Source organism: Mustelus asterias, chromosome 2 (genome assembly GCF_964213995.1).
Source record: "Mustelus asterias chromosome 2, sMusAst1.hap1.1, whole genome shotgun sequence".
In the NCBI taxonomy this organism is placed as follows: Eukaryota; Metazoa; Chordata; class Chondrichthyes; order Carcharhiniformes; family Triakidae; genus Mustelus; species Mustelus asterias.
The window spans coordinates 100,347,863-100,365,180 of record NC_135802.1 but is presented as its reverse complement, the minus strand read 5'-3'; the positions used below and the strand labels follow the sequence as shown (position 1 = coordinate 100,365,180).

At 43.0% G+C, this 17,318-nt stretch overlaps 1 pseudogene; it reads right to left on the bottom strand.

Moving 5' to 3' along the window:
- Nucleotides 1-16,877: 16,877 nt before the first annotated feature.
- LOC144481536 (U2 spliceosomal RNA) lies at nt 16,878-17,029 on the bottom strand (annotated as a pseudogene).
- Nucleotides 17,030-17,318: the final 289 nt, after the last annotated feature.

Here is a 17,318-nt window from a genome sequence, read left to right as displayed (position 1 = left end):
GCAGATGGAGTTTAATTTAGACAAAAATGAGGTGATGCATTTTGGTAGATTGAACCAGGGCAGGACTTACTCAGTTAATGGTAGGGCATTGGGGAGAGTTTCAGAACAAAGAGATCGAGGGGTACATGTTCATAGCTCCTTGAAAGTGGAGTCACAGGTGGACAGAGTGGTGAAGAAGGCATTTGGCAAGCTTGGTTTCATCGGTCAGAACATTGACTACAGGATTTGGAATGTTTTGTTGAAGTTATACAAGACATTGGTACGGCCACACTTGGAATACTGTGTGCAATTCTGGTCACCCCATTATAGAAAGGATATTATTAAACAAGAAAGAGTGCAGAAAAGGTTTACTAGGATGCTACCAGGACTTGATGGATTGATTTATAAAGAGAGGTTGGATAGACTGGGACTTTTTTCTTTGGAGCGTAGGAAGCTGAGAGGTGATGTTATAGCGGTCTATGAAATAATGAAGGGCATAGATCAGATAGATAGTCAATATCTTTTCCCAAAGGTAGAGGTGTCTAAAACCAGAGGGCATAGGTTTAAGGTGAGAGGGGAGAGATACAAAAGTGTCCAGAGGGACAATTCTTTCACACAGAGGGAGATGAGTGTCTGGAACCAGCTGCCAGAGATAGTAACAGAGGCAGGTACAATTTTGTCTTTTAAAAAGCATTTAGATAGTTACATGGGTACGATGGGTATGGAGGAATATGGGCCAAATGCGGGCAATTGGGATTAGCCTTGGGGTTTTTAAAAAAAAGGCGGCATGGACAAGTTGGGCCGAAGGGCCTGTTTCCATGCTGTAAACCTCTATGACTCTGTGACCTCATTCCCAAGAATGAGGTTTCGAAGTTCCCTTCTCTTTGAACAGAAAATATGCTGTTGTGGAAAATTCCCCTGTATACAAACTAGGAACACTTGGCCCATATTGCCCTTTACACCACTATTGTCCCAGTCTATATTTGGATAATTAATATTATAACCAGTCTTTACTCTGTAATTTCCTTGACGATTTGTTCCTCTACATCTTCTCCATTAGTTGGTGGCCTACAGACTACATTGAAAGTAGTTGCAACTTCTTTTGTTCCTTAACTCTGGCCAGGTGAGCTCTGTCTTTGACCCCTCTGGGACATCCTCTGTCTCCATCACTGCAATGTTCTCCTTAATCAATACCATCAGCCTTCCCCTTTCCTTCTGTTCCCGTCTTTTCTAAACACCTTGTACAGAAATATTTAGTGCTATGTCCTGCCTTTCTTTGAACCCATTCTCTGCGACCATCACATCATATTTCCATCAGGCTATCTGCAACTCAGCAATCATATCCAACACATTCTGTGCATTCACCATCATGGAGAGTAACATTGATTTCATATCTATTAATTTTCCTCTTACACTAAACCTACCCTATACCTTTCATTTCCTACTCCACTTCTATCTGTCTCTCGCAAAACTCTTTGAACCTTGAGAGAGAATCATTGAATCCCTACAGTGCAGAAGGAGGCCATTTGGCCCATGGAGTCTGCACCAACAACAACCCCACGCAGGCCTTCTTCCCGTAACCCCACATATTTACCCTGCTAGTCCCCCTGACACGAAGGGGCAATTGAGCATGGCCAATCAACCTAACCCGCACATCTTTGCCGCCTGCACCATCTCACCTGCCAGGCATTTATCTGCTCTGCTTTCCTATTTCTAAAATCAGTCGAGTGTGCTCTTGGGAGTAATCCAGACATTACTACATTTGAGGATGAAGTGTTTACCAACATTTATTTTAGGCAGACGGAGTGGATGGTCCATACTGGCCTCACCTAGAAACCCCCACATCACAGAAACCAGTCTTCAGCCAATTTGATTCACCCAATGTACCCTCAAGAAAGGTCTGACCTCACAGAACACGGCAAATGTCATGGGCTCTGACATCGTCCAGGCCGTAGTGTTGAAATCTGATTCTGCAAAACTATCTGCAACTATTCCAACTGTTTCAGTACGACTACTACACCGGCATTTACCCAGCAAAGCATAATGTGTGGCCCAACAACCAACTGCTGCTCAAATCCTGGGCAGAATCGCAATATTTCTTTCAGAATTGGTACCATTTCTGGTTGACAGTGCGGTAAATTGCTAAAGTATGCCCTATTCATAAAAAGCAGGACAAATCGAATCCAGCCAATTATTGTCCTATCAGCCTACTTTTAATCATCAGCAAAGTGATGGACGGTGTTGTTGACAGTGCTATTGTGTGGCCCGTACACACCAATAACCTGGTCACTGATGCTCAGTTTGGATTCAGCTGGGACCATTCGGCTCCAGGCTTCATTACAGCCTTGGCCCAAACATGAACAAAGGAGCTGAATTCCAGATGTGAGTACGAGTGACTGCCCTTAACATCAAGATAGCATTTGACTGAATGTGGCATCAAGGAACCATACTGGAAGTATCTAATAAAGGTTCTTTTTTTTTCTCCTACATATACCCCTTATTATAGATTATCAAAACATATTTTCTAAAACATGGTGGCCTGCTGAAACACTTTGTCAATCTATTTCTTTATAAGGGACCTCGCATTGCCTTCCAGCTGCACTGGAACCTCCTAGCATTGAGGTATTACCACCATATATTTCATTCTCTCAACTTAAGTGTCGTATTCAACGGTTTGCTTTATCTGGAATATTTATTTTTTATCATTACATGGTGAATCCATCAAACAATACATGGTGGTGTTGCGACAAGTGGCTTCTACCTGTACATTTGGTACACTAACAAATGAACTAATCTGTGAACAATGATTTGAAAATATTTCAATTTCATAAATGAGGGAATGTTTCCTTATGGAGGATGGTTTGACCTTTGAAAAAAATCGTGGCGTTGGCAGTCGAAATCCAAACTGCCATGTTAGATTTGAAGAGGTTATACAGGAATGTGCCCTTAGATGCAGGGCCACAGACACTTGCCTAACCCACTTAAGTACAGGGGTTATGGACAATTAAGTCTCAGAAATCTCATTGCCATCATGGTCAGATACCCTCAAAGCAAGTGTCCAAATTGTGAAAATGTTCATTGAGCTATCTCCAATTGCAACGGGATCTTGATCAATTGGGCCAGTGGGCTGACGAATGACAGATGGAGTTTAATTTAGACAAATGCGAGGTGATGCATTTTGATAAATTGAACCAGGGCAGGACTTACTCAGCTAACGGTAGGGTGCTGGGGAGAGTTACAGAACAAAGAGATCTAGGGGTACATGTTCATAGCTCCTAGAAAGTGGAGTCACTGGTGGACAGAGTGGTGAAGAAGGCATTCGGCATGCTTGGTTTCAGCGGTCAGAACATTGAATACAGGAGTTGGAATGTCTTGTTGAAGTTGTACAAGACATTGGTAAGGTCACACTTGGAATACTTTGTGCAATCCTGGTCACCCTATTATAGAAAGGATATTATTAAACTAGAAAGAGTGCAAAAAAGATTTACTAGGATGCTACCGGGACTTGGTGGATTGAGTTATAAGGAGAGGCTTGATAGACTGGGACTTTTTTCTCTGGAGCATAGGAGGCTGAGGGGTGAACTCATAGTGGTCTATAAAATAATGAGGGGCACAGATCAGCTAGATAGGCAATATCTTTTCCCAAAGGTAGGGGAGTCTGCAAACCTCTATGACTCTATGAGTCACAATGCCATGTCCAGCTAGAAGGAAAACGTGTAACTCCTGAAGCATTTTGCAAAGGTTTGTAGAATGTCAAAGAAGAAAACTTCATTGGTTTGATTCATGGAAGAGTCTCTTCCTGAAAATGAGGTATGACATTTACACACTATCAAAAAAGGAAACTCAGCTTTCAAATGGCTAGGACATAGCAAGGACAAGTCTTGTGGAACAGGAATTACTGCCAAAAATGTGTACAAGAATCACAAAGATACACTCAGATGAAAGACCATTCCAGTGCGAGGTGTGTAAAGCTTTGCTTCCATCTCCCTGCTCTCTATCGAGATATCTGTTGATACACAGCAGTTAATGAACTGTCACTATGTGATGAAGCCATTGTGACTCCTTCATAAAAAAGCACATACTGGAGAGAAGAAGATTTGTCGATATTGTAGCCAAAAATCTGCCAGCAATAGTACATTTGGTGAATGCCCTACCAGTGTCCTGATTGTAATGAAGCTTTCGGCAAGAATGATGGATTAAAGATGCATTTTAAGACACGCATATGGGAAAAACTTTACTAGGGTTCAGAATGTAACAAGGCTTTAGTCATAAGAGGAGCCTAGTGGAACATATGAAGATACCAGTTGAACTTATGATATCATAACTTTTACATGCGACCAATCTTAAGCCTCAATACTAGTTAATGGAAATAAGAGTGAAAGCAGATGAAATCACAAAGCAACAAGGTAAAGAAAAAGCAAACTTTGACAAACATGTAGGTGCAAAGAAAGAATGATTTAAGGTTGGAGATTGGGTTCAAATCAAATGGCCATATTGTGACCACAACTTTGCACCATCTGTTATCACTTCCAAAACAGATCAAGTGGTTGCTTGGTAATAATGCTTATCTGTTGGGTGACAACATTAAGTGGAATATCAGACACTTGATAGTGAGCAGAGCAGGACATTTTGAGGAATTGATTATGCAGATACATTTCTTATTCCTATGAGTGATGTTGATCATCAGGTTGATCACATAGAAGCACAAAATCAAACTCACAGATCTAATAGATAGAAGAGATCTTTATATCTCAAAGGCTATTTTTATGCTTTGAGAAAACAGACAAGTTTAATTCTTAAAAGAACAGATGCATATACATTTGTTATTTAGAATGATTTTTAGCTATAAATGGGGAAAGATGTTGGGCGGGATGTTCCGCCACCCTCAGGGCATGTTTTGCAGCAGTGGTGATGGCTTGCCATTGGCCGGTGGCAGGGTCTTCCAGTCCCGCTGCTGTCAGTGGGTTTTCCTGTTGTTCGCACCCTTCGCCACTGGGAAAACCATGGTAGGGGATCATCATCGATGGAACTGGAAGATCCCACCGGCAGGAACATCCGAAAATTTTCTGGCATGGTGTTCAATGGTTTATTTCATCTGTGTTTGATTATGCTAGTCTGCTAATTGATCCTTGTGCATTTGCTTGATTGCTTAAGCCTGTGGGGGGAGCTGTGTGAGTTGGAATATTCCAGAAAGGATCAGTGATTTGAACTGTGAACATGTGTATCTAAACACTTAAGTTCAAAGATGTTTTAAAGTTCTGTGAATAAGCCGTTTGGATTTAGAACTAGACTCATCTCTAGTGTTCTGAGAGAAATAAGATAAATAACATCCCAGCAAAAACTAACAATGGGGGAAGTTATCAGTTGACTGAAACTGAACGTGTATTTTCCTCTGAGCAAGAATAAAGTACTGCGCTGTGCTTTATATCTACATAAACCTGTTTTCCTAAAATTAACAAACAAATGTAAACCCTAATGATTTGCTTATTAGACCAGATAATCACTTCTTAAAAATGGAATGATGAAAATCTTAGTTTCCCATGAGGTAAATAACCAAAATACTGTGGATGTTGGAATTTGAAACTAAAACAAAGGAAGTTGGAAAAACTCAGCAGGTCTGGCATCATCTGTAGGGAGAGCAAGCAGAGTTAACATTCCGAGTCCGTTTGGCTCTTCATCAGAACTGAGAGAGGGAGAAATGTGTTAGATATTAAACTGTAGCTGTGAGAGATTGCAACAAGATGTAGCAACTTTAAGAACAAAAGATAGATGGCCTGGTACGTGTGGAGGTTACATTGAGGCCATACATGTATGGATTTTTTTTGTTGAAAAGGGTTTAACATCGAGAAAGGTCACAATCTGAAATTGTTGAACTCAGTGTTGAGTCCTGAGGACTGTAATTGAAAGATGAGATGCTGTTCCTCCTGTTTATGTTGGGCATAAACTGGAGCATTGCCGCAGCTCAAGGATGGACACATGGGCAAGAGAGCAAGGTGCTGAGTTAAAATGATACAACAGGAAGGTTGGGGTCAGCTTGTGGTCTGAGTGAAGGTGTTCTGCAAAGCAGTTACCCAGTGTGCATTTAGTCTCTCCTATATGGAGGAGACTGCATTGGGAGCAACGAAAATAATAGACAAAATTGAAGGATGTACAAGTGAAATGCTGCTTAACCTGAAAGGAATGTTTGGGCTCTTGAACTTTCAGTGATGGCAAGGGACGCTGCTGTGGAAAGGGATAGGGAGTTGGGCACAGTGGAGGAGTGGACCGAGGTGTCACATAGGAAGCTTTATAAAATAAAGTCCAGAACATTTCTGTAAGTCTCCATTAATAAGGTAAATGGTACTTTCTAGTGCAAATTAGCATGTGTTAACATACAGCCTTGAAAGAGTTAACTGCGTCCTCCTTAATGTGACACATACAGATTGCAAATAAAATACTTTTATTTGTAGTTACATTAACTAGCAAGTTCTACCTTTGTCATTATCATTGCTAGCTCATCTTTTTACAGTTAATTAAACTCAGCTGTAATGGATTACAGCACATTAACTCGAGAATCAGTTACACTGTAAATTTCATGTCAATTTAACATGGTTTTCAAGTTACACCAATGGATAATCTGTTCAGTAAGTGCAGTTTAAGGAAACAGAAATGGATGTGAGTTCTGAAAGGTATAAGACAGCATTGCAGGAAATAGTCTGACATTGTTTAAAGCAAGGTTCATAAACTGTAATATTAAATTTTAAAGCTCTTGATCATTTCCAGGACCATATTTATGTGTTTAATGTTAGTGAAAAACCAACAGTTCACTTTTTAATAACATTGGAAGTGTCACTATGTTGTGATGCTGGTAAGCGGAGCTCTACACAAATATTTAATGATTTGTGCGCCGTGATCCACTTTGCTTGACAGTAGAACAGTTTGTGTGGGTCAGTATAACTCGGGAATATTCAGTAGTGTTTTACTTACAGCATGGATCATCGCCTCTAACAACTTTTTAAAAATTCATTTGTGGGACATGGGCATCGCTGGCTGGTCAACATTTATTACTCATCCCTAGTTGCCCCTGGAGGGCAGTTGAAAGTCAACCACATTGCTGTGGCTCTGGAGTCACATATAGGCCAGACCAGGTAAGGACGGCAGATTTCCTTCCCTAAAGGACATTAGTGAACCAGATGGGTTTTTACTGCAATCAACTATGGTTTCATGGTCATTAATAGATTCTTAATTCCAGATATTTTTAATTGAATTCAAATTCCACCATCTGCTGTGGTGGGATTTGAACCCGGGGTCCCCAGAACATTAGCTGAGTTTCTGGATTATAGTCTAGCGATAATACCACTAGGCCATCGCCTCCCCTGAACTAAAATACAATATATGTCAATCTCTGAAGTCTGCATCGGTGAGAAATTGGTGTAGTGTCACTCTACCTGTGTCCCCCCAATGCTGCCAGCTGCTTACTGCATTGTGCACGTGGCAATCTGCCAGGATAAAGGTTTGTTCCTTGTGTGAACTAGAAACCTCTGCAGTGAGACTGTCCCAACGTCACACAACTCAACTGGCTGATGTGACACCAAATATGCAGTTAATGTCACCATTATTTACTCAAAACAAGTACGTAGCTGCAGAATGGACCCTGGAGTAGTGTAATTATTAGGGCCAGGCATCTATGTTTCAGGTAAGTAAATTCTTTGTATCTTTTTCTATTGTAAATTGTCTGTCTGGAAGTACTCTGGAGTATTTTTGGAGGTAGAGAATCATAGAATCATAGAATCCTACAGTGCAGAAGAAGGCCATTCGGCCCATCGAGTCTGCACTGACTACAATCACACCCAGGCCTTATCCTGATAGCCCCACGCATTTACCCTAGCTAGTCCCCCAACACTAAGGGGCAATTTAGCAAGGCCAATCCACCTAACCCACACATCTTTGGACTGTGGAAGGAAACCGGAGCACCCGAGGAAACCCACACGGACACGGGGAGAATGTGCAAACTCCATACAGACAGTGACCCAAGCTGGGAATTCGAACCTGGGTCCCTGGTGCTGTGAGGCAGCAGTGCTAACCACTGTGCCACCGTGCCATCCCCACAATATGATCCTAGATTTGCCAGAGGTATTGCTGCATTGTCTTGGAGTGGGGAGGGGCCAGAAGTTTTGGTGATCTGCCCACGCAAGTGTACTGGGATCTGGGAAGGTGGGTCAGGCAGGAATATGCCAGCATTCACAATGTTCTCAGCAATGCCAGATGCCACGAACCCCATTGTAACCGGGGAAACATCTCCTCTTTGAGTCCAGGTGATGCCAGTGTCCTTGTCCCCCACTGGTTCTGCTCTGCTCCCATCAAATGTTTGTCATCGTGTTCTGTAAGGAGACAGAATGTTAGGGATTGTGTTGCATTGCATTTGTCTGATGTGTCTGCCACAATGGAATAGTTGGAGATACGTGGAGGCAGGAAGAGGTGAGTTTGGCGTTGACAGCGTTTCTAAGTGTGCGAGGGTGACGGATGGTGGGTGTAATTTCCCGAGTGACCGGAAATGTTGCTGGACAAGTGACGGTGGTATGGTGAATTGAGAAGTGTGTGAGGTTGGTGGAGTGGTGGGTAGGAGATGTAATGTGAAGATGGATTCACTGACCTTGACCACCTAAATGAGGTCATTCAACCTCTTGTGGCATTACTGCTAGGTCCTTGGGTCCAGATGTTAGGTGTTGATCTGCCCGGCCAGCTGCTCCCAACCACTTCTGAGAATTATCCTTGAGGGTCTCCTAGCTCCCCATCAATCCATGATGTCTCTTCTTCTGCCCACATGTACACTAATGCCTTCAACATTGCACCCATCACTGTGGACCCCGCCCCTGTCTGCTCTGGTGTTCACTTTGTAATAATTTACATTGCAGTGAGATTTTTCTTCCCCTATGCCTTTAAGAAGAGCAGATTGGCTGTTAACACATGATTAGCTAATTGTGTTGCCGCAGGGTCCTCCTGCTGTGTACAGAGGCTGCAGGGAGTGTTCAGGATTGGAAGACAGAGCAGGAACTGTGCGGGCCAATGATACAATAATTCAGATTTAATGGGTACACAAAGTTTGCTTGTTGCCCCTCTGATTCTGCAGAAGAATGGGCAGATTGTGAATTGTGACGCCCATGTTCAAAACAAAGGACTAAATGATTTCTCGCCCCTTATGTGTGAGAAAGTGAGATTTTTAAAAAAAGTTTACTTTCCACACTGGAGATGAATGTTTAGTTGTAAATCTGCCATACGTAGTCTGCTGCTTGTAAAACTATGATTTGTGGGTCTATTCAACATGATTCAATCACACAGGACAGCAGATTTATAAGCAAACTTCCATTTTGACAAACTATTTACGATCATTTTGTAGTTACCTTAAAGAGAGCAACAAATATTCCATAAATTATATCTGTACTTTCCATGTTTTAACTTCTATAACTGTGAGTTTTCCTCCTTGGTTTCGGAAGATGTTGATTTGTGACGGTTATGATTTCACAGATAACCAGCCACTGTCTGTTATACCTCCCCAGTGATATTCTGCAAGGGTGAGTCTAGACAATGAGACTATTGCGCTGTGTCGTGTCTCGCGCTATGTCCACATGATCAATTTCTCGGAAAGCTATCATGTGCACAAAATCTGCCTAATTCTCCTCTTGGCAGTCAAGGAGTGTCAAGGCTGTTTGGAGTATCCTTTGCAAAATCAGCTAGCTCAACACAGACCATGGAGTTAAATCAGGGATCTATAGCTGATCATAAGATCACAAGATGAATACAGATGAGGGGGATCGTATCACCCACTCAGAAGAAAACATTTATGTTCTTCCCATTCCATCTCATTCACCCTCTCTTGATTGAGCCTGAGGTTTTAAGTCTTCAAAGCCTGCTAAAAGTCCATTCTAAATGCTTAGAATTCTTAATGCACAACATTTCTTTCTCTTTCTTTCATCACTCTTTCACCAGTTTTAATCTATGTTTCCTTGATCTATCCTGACATACATTGAATTAGTGATCCAGATTAATCATATTTATGAATCACAAACTTCTAATACATCCGTCCTTCCTTTCAAGGCTTGGGCAGCACCGTGGCACAGTGGTTAGCACTGCTGCCTCACAGTGCCAAAGACCTGGGTTCAATTCCGGCCTTGGATGACTGTCTGTGTGGAGTCTCCCCATGTCTGTGTGGGTTTCCTCTGGTTGCTCCGCTTTCCTTCTACAGCCCAAAAATGTTTGGGTTAGGTGGATTGGCCGTGCTAAGTTGTCCCTTAGTGTTGGGGGATTAGTGGATAAATATGTGGGGCTATGGGGATAGGGCCTGGGTGGGATTGTTGTTGGTGCAGGCTCAATGGGCCAAATGGCCTCCTTCTGTACTGTAGGATTCTATGATTCTAACTAGTTTCTCCAGCCTTTCTTTGTTTTGCAAATCTTTGGTGTCAGGAATCATTGTTGTGGTTGTTTTCTTTAGCACCTCCACAGTTAAAATATTTCCTTATGTATCCTGCGGCCAATAACTGAGCACAGTTATCACCGGTATCCCCGGTATCCCCATAGGATCTATCCTTAGTCCTCTTCTATTTCTAATCTATATTGGTAATGTCTGAAACCACAGCACAATAAAGTTCTGCCTTTCCCAGGGTTAATTTTCTGCAAGTTCTCACAAGAGGTGAAATCATCAATGGTGAATATACTTTATGATGGGCGTCAATTATATAGGTTTCAACCATCCCACAATTTGGACATTAATCGGGTTTTTTCTCTCTCACTGAGAGAACTTCCTGTATTGAAGGCACTGCTGGTCATGTCGCTTCTACACAAGGTTCCCTCTCCAATCCAGCTCGCCCCCCCCTTTCCCTCCTTAGTTATTTTCTTGTTTGTTTTTGTCATGACAGAAAACCAAAGGCAGAAAGCCTGGTCTGAACCCTGAGCTGATTCTTTTCACTCTATCTAATTACGGGAAAAGAGATGTGAAAGTGGGGTTTCCCTCCCTGCCTCTCCAAGTTACAGACATCACATTATTATCCAGCGTGGAAACAGCTCACTGCATACTCCTAACATTTAACAGCTCACTCCTAACATTTAACCCCCTTTACTCCTCCTCACCCCAACATTTAACTCTGGCCAAATGCCAGGATCCTGTCTGTATGGCAGCCCTGCTAAAAGCCTCTCTTTCTCTGTCTATCTAATGAGTGTTCTCTCCTTCCCAGCCCAGTTCAGGGTGGCACTGGGTTAGAGAAGTTGGATGTTTAAGATGTCACTGTTGGTTGTTCTATTGCTGGTTGTTGTGCAGGATGAGCAGAAATTTCCTCCAATTAATTATTGAGAAGACGGAAGCAGAGGTTGGTCTTGAATCCCCTGGATCAGTGATGCAGTAAAATATCCTTGATTCCGCTGACCATTCTCCATAGAAATACAATATGTGTGGCATGAAATCACGCTGGGGATGGCCCATGGTGCACCATCTCGAGAAGGGGCCTTGCACAGGGTATCCTCTGTCAGCGCCGGAAGTAATGGAACTGTTCTAATGATGGGTGTGATGACCATTTTCCAAATTTTAGCCAGGCAATTCAATGCATTGAATGTGTACGTCACTCACTGGGGATCGAGTATTCAGACACAAGAGGGGTTCTGTACTGATGCCATTTAAAGGGAAAGTCACCCAACTCGCACATATAGTCATTTAAAAAATATTTTGCTATTGTGAATATCTCAGTGTGTGATGGAGGGTATTTGGAGCTGTTGTGGTGAGTGGCTGGATTTGTGGCCAGGAAGTGTTGGCAATTCCTCAGAGCAAGAGCAAAGGATGAGGTGACCTATCCACACAAAGGCTTCAACAGGCATGGGATCAGCTGCGCCACTACCTCTGGGACTACACCACAACAAGGAGATGGAGCAGAGACTGTAGAGAGGCAAAGCTCTGCTTGATGTCCTCTGTCAACTTGGAGTCAGACTCCTCCATGCTGCTTGACAGTGACAGCAGGTGTCTGACAGGTCAGGGAATCCATCTATCATTTCAGTGGGCATGCCCATTAGCTTTCTCCTTTAGGTGCCCCATCGAGGTCTCTATCTAAGTCCTCTGTGGCAGAAACTGTCTAGGACCTCATGCTCAGGCTCGTGGGTACACAACGTATTCTTTACACTGGCCTGGCTGTAGCCCATGTGGTCAATGACTCACCTTGTGCTGATTCCAACTTTATACCAGCCTACATGATTTGCCAGTATCTGAACTGGTGGCTGTGATCAAGTGATAGGATCTCTTTATCAGTGGTGTGCTCTTGTTCCCTCTCCTCTACCTGAGGCTGCTGAGGCTGAGCAGGAGGCAAGTTCTTGGCTGTCTGGCATCAGAAAACCAGAAGGGGAGGTTGAGTTGAGGAAAGGGTGGGGGGGCTGGGGGTGGGGGGGCGGGGAGGGGTGTAAGTGCAAAGTAGGAAGCTCACCTTCACACTATCTGCAGGATGAGAGTTAGATGGTAGTTGAGAAAGGGCATAAAGCAGGAACATACTATCACTTTGAATGTTTTCAGAAATGCCAATGCAGGCTCTTTCACAGACAAGCCCATGATATGAGGAACCACATCCCCCATAGTACTCAGGACATGCAGACAGTGTTGCTCCCCACCAGCTCTGTTCCTTTCTATTATTAACTATCCTGTCTTGCAAGGAGGATGGAAGGTTGTCAGTGATTGTGTTGCACTGTGTTTTTGTGATGTGCCTACCAAAGCTGAATAGCTGGAGATGTTGGGGCAGCGAGAGTGTGTATGTGAGAATGAGGTGGAATATCTAAATGTTAAGTATGAGTACTGACTGTCAGGAATTGGTGATGGGAGTTGCGATGCATTGGGCAGCATGAGAGGCCGGTCTTGTAATGAATAGGAGTTGCCACGTGAAGATGCGTTTACTGATGTTCACCACCCGTCTGAGGTTATAAGGCTTCTTGTGGACACTAGTGCCAGGTCTGTACTACCTGCTGCCTATGGTAGTACTTGAGGGTCTTCCTGCTTCCTGTGAAACCATAAAGTCTTTCTCCCTCCAACACTAATGCTTCGATTGCTGCAACAGTGACCCTGCGTCCCCCTCTCTACTTTAATGTTCCTTTTCTTTGTTTAGAATTACAGCAATAGTATTCAGCAGCAACATCCTGCAATTCAGTGTAGCTTCCCTTTAGGAGGGATAGAATGTATTTAGGCTGGCTGCAGCACATGCTGTTAGCACATGCTGCTTGGCTCACTGCCGAGCACTCAGGTAGCCAAAGGCGTGGCAGATGTTCAGCCCTACACTACAATCAAGTAAACTAGATTTGCCTGCAGTTTACCTCCACCAGCACCAACATGGGCAAGTCACAAATTGAAATCTCCACCCTTGAAACTCTACACGTACCAATTTTCAACCTGTAATCTTCGGATGGTTCCTGTCACAGGGTTTTGTTGTCAAAACACGCAAGCTGGGAATGATACACTTTTTGGTTGTGGAGTTATTTTCAAACTGCTGAGGGATAATAGTTTTGGGTTGAAGCAACTGCAGAGACAGAGATCGATTTTCACATAGAAGTTTTGGGGTAAGGGAGAGGTAGAGAAACTCTGAACCATGCTCACTGGCCTAAGTTTCATGGCTAATTTTGAAAAAATACTGTAAATCAGGCAAAAACAGATCAGCCACTCAATACATCTCTTTTAATTTTTATTTCCATAATGATTATCAATGCATGCCCATTTTACGCAATGAATATTACCCCCATTGGCGTCTTTGCATTTTTTTTCTCTTCTCTGCAGCTTCCAGAATTTATTGTCTTTTGATTAGCATAAGGACATAGGTTGATGGATCAGTTTAGCAGCAAATTCTCCACTTGATTAACTCTGTGTCAAAATGTATTGAGTTATTGCATTCAGTTGGGCAAGGAACGGATTACCCACCTAGAGGTCATATTCCCCTCTCCCTCCCCAGCACGCAAAAGAATGAAGCAGCAGTAACTTCAATTTCTGTTAAAGTGTCAGTTGAAATGAAAATGGGAAGAGATGTGTAATTGATAGCTGATTCACTACAGCCCGAAGTTACGCCGAATAGATGCAGACATGACAGCTTAGCTCAGGGAAAATAGGAATAACAGCCATGACAATGAGGTAGTCACAGAAATGAATTAAGAAACAGCTTCCCGATTTGTAGAAAAATAAACATTGCACTATGAAGGTTCCAGTTTGGAATTACATCATGTGCATAAGAAATTCAAAAGTAGGCTGTCCTGGAAAACATTGGCATTCACAAATGTCCCCAAAAATTCATGTGTATCTTTTTAAAGTTGGTTATGAAATCAATGGCTCAATGCCAGCACAATCTTTCTACAGAGTGGTGACAAAATTCAATCTGAGCCAAGGGCCTTGCTTCGCAGATGTGGATATCCGGGAATCACTAACTTTCTGCCCATTACAGTGAATCACCTGTGAGTCACTTGAAGATTCAGATAGTGTTAATTTATCTACTGAATAGCTGGGAGCCCCTGCTTCAATCTTCAGCCATTGCTGAGTTCATTGGTCATGGTTAGTGAAATAGAGGCCCCCGTGAGCCTGGATTAAACAGGGTGAAATCCGGCATGGTTCCTACTCCTAAATATTGTTTAGTAATCCTGTCGGAAGCATACATATAGATTGGGGACACAACAACTTATATTTATATAGTATCTAACAAAATACATCAAGGTCCTTCGCAGGAACATTGTAGGACCCAGGCACATAACGAGATATTAGGTCAAATGACCAAAAGCTTGGACAAAGAGGTAAGATTTACAACATGACTTAAAGTCAGAAAGGCAGGCGGTGAGGTGTAGGAAAGGAATTCCAGAGCTTGGGACCTAGGCAACTGCAGGCATGGCCACCAATGGTGGAGTGATCACAATTGGGAATGCTCAAGAGGCCAGAATTAGAGGAACACAGATATCTTGGACGGCGTAAGGCTGGAGGAGGTAATGGAAATAAGGAGAGGCAAAGCCATGGAGAGATTTGAAAACAGGGATGAGAATTTGAACGTCAGTACATTGCTTGACAATGTGTGTCAGTAATAGGGGTACAGGAATTGCTGCAGATTAGGACACAAGCAGCAGAGTTTTAGATGGCCTCAAGTTTACAGAAGGTAAAATGAGGGAGGTCACCTGGGAGTGGCTTGGAATGGTTGAGTCTAGAATGATAGAAGGCCCGAATGAAGGTTTCAGTAGCAGAAGAGCTGAGACAGGGGAGAAGCATGGTGGTGATGTTATGGAGATGGAAAGAGGCAATCATAGTGATGGCAGGAATAGAAGGCTGGAGGGACGGTCTTGAGATCAAATGTGACACCAAGGTTATTCTCAAACCGTTGCCAGTGAGAGGGATGGAATTGGTGAATAGGGAATGGGATTTGGAACAGGGACTGAAAAAACTGGCTTCAATCTTCCCAATATTTAATTGGAGGAAATTTCTGCTCATCCAGTAGAAAAGCAGTCTGATAATTTAGCTACAGTGGAAGAAGGGACAGGTCCTAAAGGAAGAGGAGAAAGATCCCAAGAAGACCTTTAAGTCAAAGGGAAAGGACAAAGAATCCAGAACAGATCCTGTTCAGTGAAGTTAAAGTAAGGAGCAGAGGAAAAGGCTCCAAATTAAAGAGAGAAAGCTGAAAGGCGCAGAATCAAGGAAAAGCAGGTTTGCGAAAAGATCTGAGGAGACAGCCAAAGTTTGGTGACTGCTTACTATGGGTTTGTGGAGAGTGGTGTTCTGTTGGCATGACTGAGTAATTGAGAGAGAGTGCAAAAAAGGCAAAGCTTGAATGTACGCGGCGATCCAGGGGTGAGGAACATTGGAAGGAGAGATCAAAACACTAGAGGAAGGAACCTTTATGGAAGGAGTCCAACAGGAAGCATCATTTGGGCAAAGGTTCCAAAGCAAGTTCTCTGAGATTTGAGACCCTCGTGTGAAAGATGGAGTTCAGTGGGAGCGGTTGACTTACAGTGTGACAAGCATTGGCGGGAAGTTCATGAGAGATCCATAGCATCTGTTTGGAGTGGCATCTGTCATTTGGCTTCAGAGTGTGGTGTGTATGAACACAGGTCACCTAATTCTCTGGCAGACTGTGTACTTATTGTGAATGTTAGAGCAAAAGTTAGATTTTATAACTCAGATTGTCCTTACGAATTTGGATATATCTGTAAAGGTAGGTGCCAAAATCTTGCCGTCGTTTACGGCGATGGGATTTTAGGGTCCCACCGACTGTGCACTCTGTCGTGGGTTTCCCTGCAGCAATGGGTGTGTTCAACAGGAAACCCCGTTGACAACGACAGGACCATAAGATTCTGCTGCCAGCGAGTGGCGCACTGCATCCTGCCGCCATGAAACACATGGTGGATGAGGAGGAAAATCCCACCCATAGTTGTGGGTGAAAGAGTATTGTAATACAGTTAACCTTTTCTTGTTGAATAAATGTTTTATTATTTTGATAAAAGTTCATCAGCTGCCTGACTCCAGTACAGTGGTTAGCACTGCCACCTCATAGCGCCAGGGACCCGGGTTCAATTCCCAGCTTGGGTCACTGTCTGTGCGAAGCCTGCATGTTCTCCCCGTGTCTGCGTGGGTTTCCTCCGAGTGCTCCTGTTTCCTCCAACAGTCCAAAAGACGTGCTGGTTTGATGCATCAGCCATGTACCCGAACAGGTGCCAGAGTGTGGTGACTAGGGGATTTTCACAGTGACTTCATTGTAGTGTTAACGTAAGCCTACTTGTGGCACTAATCTTTTTTTTATACTTTTCCAATTCAATCAAATCAAATCCAATTCAAAGTCTCAACAAGTTGAGACATTTCAGATCCAGGCTGACAAGACAGGGTGAGCGACCAAATCACCCTGTCTTGGGCCTGATCTACATGAGCCAAGCTGATTGGAGAAGGGGGAGGTTCCTCCTCCAAGACTTGAGCTCATTTGCATCTTAGCCAAAAGGCCGGGACCCACTTTTAAAAATTCAGTGTAACCTAATGACCTCAACCAAGCGCAGCATCCAATCCATACTACACTTGATCTTAGCCAAAAGGCCGAGAAGCGGCACTAATAAATAAACTTAAACAGTAATCACTCTGCACATTTCTGAACAAAAAATAAATATTTGGCTCTATCAGGCCTGATTCCACCTCAGGGTCTGACTTGTTCAGTAGTAACACCATTTGGGATTGTAACAAATCCAAATTAATTATTCTGCTTTCATTTGAGTTTATGTATTTAATTTTCTGTATGAAATTAACTGCAACACTAAAGTGTCATAGGATTTACATTTTTGCGTTGTATCCCAAGTTACTATTTTACATAATTTATCATCAACTGCATATGCATGACCAT